Below are 3,938 nucleotides of genomic sequence, written 5' to 3' on the forward strand. Positions count from 1 at the left end.
CATTTGCCTTACTAGAAAACGAAAAATTTCTAGCATATGAATTTTGTTGTAATTTAAGGAATATAGTATTGGTATATACTTTGACTTAAAATTGTGATTTATATTGTTTTTTGTTGATTTATTTCCACTTATAACTTTTTTTCATGCACTCTTAATATATATATAGAATTAGGACGAAACATATACATACGTGTAATAAAATGCAAAGTACAAATTAACGATCAATAAATAATAAAAATTATATTAAATTCCTACCAAGCGAAAAATCGAATAAAAGCAAAAAATAAAATTAAAATTTTTGACTTTACGTAGACGTTGTCAAATATCTGATGTTTCTTAACTTATTAATGTTATGTTTATTATTTTATTTGTAACAGTATGTGTTTGACTATTATATTCTATTAATTTATGACTGGGTATAATTTGTAAATTCCTTCTTTACAATCATATGTAATTGTCATTTATTGGCAATAACTGAATTATTATAATTTGCTTTTTTTCGCTTAATTATTACCAAAGTAAATGATAATGTGTTGAAGGTGCTTTTGCAGTTGTTTGTTGTTAGACAACTATTGTACACTACTTTTGCCAATAAAGAAAATGTGTTTTTATAGATTTTCGTTTGATTTAATTTAAATAATTTTAAATCATTGTTAAAAAAAGCTACTACTCATATCACCTGTCTGGATTTAAAAAGGTAGGTATTNTGTTGTTAGACAACTATTGTACACTACTTTTGCCAATAAAGAAAATGTGTTTTTATAGATTTTCGTTTGATTTAATTTAAATAATTTTAAATCATTGTTAAAAAAAGCTACTACTCATATCACCTGTCTGGATTTAAAAAGGTAGGTATTGTAACACAAGGTGAGTAATTTTTTAATAAGTTTAAGAAAAGTTTATTTGATCGAAAAAATCGTAAAGAACACCATAAAATATAATTTTTTGGCAAAAATATGGCAAACGAGAGCGTATTTAGATCATTTATTGAATAATCTTTGAAATTAGATGTGATTTATTGATGAATTTAACAAAACTATTCTGCCAAACTTCAATTTTCGTTCCTATACGTCGGTCGGCTTTGAACGAAAAAATGTAAAAAACTCCATAAATAATAATTTTTTAGCAAAAATAAAGCAAGCGGGAGCTCTTTATATCATTTATTGGTTAATCTATATCATCAGTTATCATTTATCGATGAATTAAGCAAAAATATTTGGCAGAAGTTCGATTTCAGTTCCCAATCAATCGACAGGTAGCTATACATGGGTTATTTTTGGGAACCAAAATCGAACATCAGGTCAAATTGTTTTCTTAATTCATCAATAAATGACAACTGATATCGATAATTAATCAATAAATGATACCAGCTAGCTGTGGCTTGCTTTAGTTTTGCCAAAAAATGCCTATTCATGGTGTTTTTACGTTTTTTCGGTTAAAATCGACCCACGCATTTGAACCAAAATCGTACGATCCGAGCAGTTGAGCAAAAATTTTCAGATCGATTCATTCGATTTTAATTCGCATACGTGGGTCGACCTATTCGAAAAAAATGTAAAAACCACCATAAATAATAGTTTTTTAACAAAAATAAGGCAAGCCACAGTTAGTTCTTATCATCTACTGATTAATTATTGATATCAGTTGTCATTTATTGCTGAATTAAGAGAAAAATTTGACCTAATGTTCTATTTTGGTTCCCAAAAATAACCCATGTATAGCTACCTGTCGATCGTTTTTAGGAACCGAAATCGAACTTCTGCCAATTAATTTTGCTGAATTCATCGATAAATGATAACTGATCATATAGATTAATCAGTAAATGATATAAAAAGCTCCTGCTTGCTTTATTTTTGCCAAAAAATGATTATTTATGGTGTTTTTTACGTTTTTTCGGTTAAAATCCACCCACGTATATGAACTAAAATCGAACTTTTGCAGAGCAGTTTTGCTTAATTTATCAATAAATCACATCTGATATTAAAGATTACTCAATAAATGGTCTAAATACGCACTCGTTTACTTTATTTTTGGCAAATAACAGAAATTTATTGCCCGAATTGCGTTTTTTTTGTCAAGATCTACCCTTGTTAGGAATTAATATTGAATTTTTGCAGTCATTTTTTGCTTAATTCATCAATAAATGCCTGATATCGTAAATTGATGAAGTAGCGACATTTACACATTTATTGCCAAAAACAATTCAAAGGTAGTTAAATTTTGGTGAAGGTGCCAGACACGATACGAAATCTAGCAAAACTTTGAAAATCGGAAATTTGTATTAGGAGAGCATAAGATGCTTGGGAAATCTGATAATTTGCCGCGTAAATTTTAGTGTTATTATTATTGCCGCTTAGTAGCTATCTGGTAGACATCTGTAATATAGTTGAAACCTGTAAACTAGATCCAATAATGTTTAACTATAGACCGTGAGATGTCCGTCCAGGTACCTGAGATACGAAGGACATACTATAATTCTTTAACTGTAATATAAGGTTTTGCATTTAAAATACAAAAGAGAAATCTATTTGTAGTTTACATTTGAAATAACGAATTAAAAATGTATTTGCATTTTGTATTTAAATACTTTTAAAAAACTATTTTGCACATATCTATTCTTTACACAGGTCTAATCGATCGAAACAATTTTAGAGTTTGTTATTAAAACATTTCTGAAACATAGTAAAGAACGTGATAACTATTTGTTTTTCAGATTTTACACAGTATTCAACCAGTGGTTCAAGAATGTCCCCAGCTGGCAAAACTGCAAAGTGATTTGGAGGATCTAAATTTTCAGACTATTTCATCAATTCCTTTGGCAGTTCCGTCCGAATTCAACTCATCGGCTCCTGTTCTGGTGAGGACCGTAACTGATCTTGAAATTCCTTCTCCTATTAATAGTACTGCATAGGTCTAACGTTAGCTAGGTACAGTAATACCAAAAACGAATTAAAAATTACACTTAACATGTATACACTTTCCCAGTGAAATTTTCTACTGTTTGTTAAAAATTCTGCTTATCTGCTCTATAATATTCGTTTGTAAATGATTAAGTCTTATCAATAAATAATTTCAAACAACATTTGCCTTACTAGAAAACGAAAAATTTCTAGCATATGAATTTTGTTGTAATTTAAGGAATATAGTATTGGTATATACTTTGACTTAAAATTGTGATTTATATTGTTTTTTGTTGATTTATTTCCACTTATAACTTTTTTTCATGCACTCTTAATATATATATAGAATTAGGACGAAACATATACATACGTGTAATAAAATGCAAAGTACAAATTAACGATCAATAAATAATAAAAATTATATTAAATTCCTACCAAGCGAAAAATCGAATAAAAGCAAAAAATAAAATTAAAATTTTTGACTTTACGTAGACGTTGTCAAATATCTGATGTTTCTTAACTTATTAATGTTATGTTTATTATTTTATTTGTAACAGTATGTGTTTGACTATTATATTCTATTAATTTATGACTGGGTATAATTTGTAAATTCCTTCTTTACAATCATATGTAATTGTCATTTATTGGCAATAACTGAATTATTATAATTTGCTTTTTTTCGCTTAATTATTACCAAAGTAAATGATAATGTGTTGAAGGTGCTTTTGCAGTTGTTTGTTGTTAGACAACTATTGTACACTACTTTTGCCAATAAAGAAAATGTGTTTTTATAGATTTTCGTTTGATTTAATTTAAATAATTTTAAATCATTGTTAAAAAAAGCTACTACTCATATCACCTGTCTGGATTTAAAAAGGTAGGTATTGTAACACAAGGTGAGTAATTTTTTAATAAGTTTAAGAAAAGTTTATTTGATCGAAAAAATCGTAAAGAACACCATAAAATATAATTTTTTGGCAAAAATATGGCAAACGAGAGCGTATTTAGATCATTTATTGAATAATCTTTGAAATTAGA

Source organism: Agrilus planipennis, unplaced genomic scaffold (genome assembly GCF_000699045.2).
Source record: "Agrilus planipennis isolate EAB-ADULT unplaced genomic scaffold, Apla_2.0 scaffold38, whole genome shotgun sequence".
Taxonomy (NCBI): Eukaryota; Metazoa; Arthropoda; class Insecta; order Coleoptera; family Buprestidae; genus Agrilus; species Agrilus planipennis.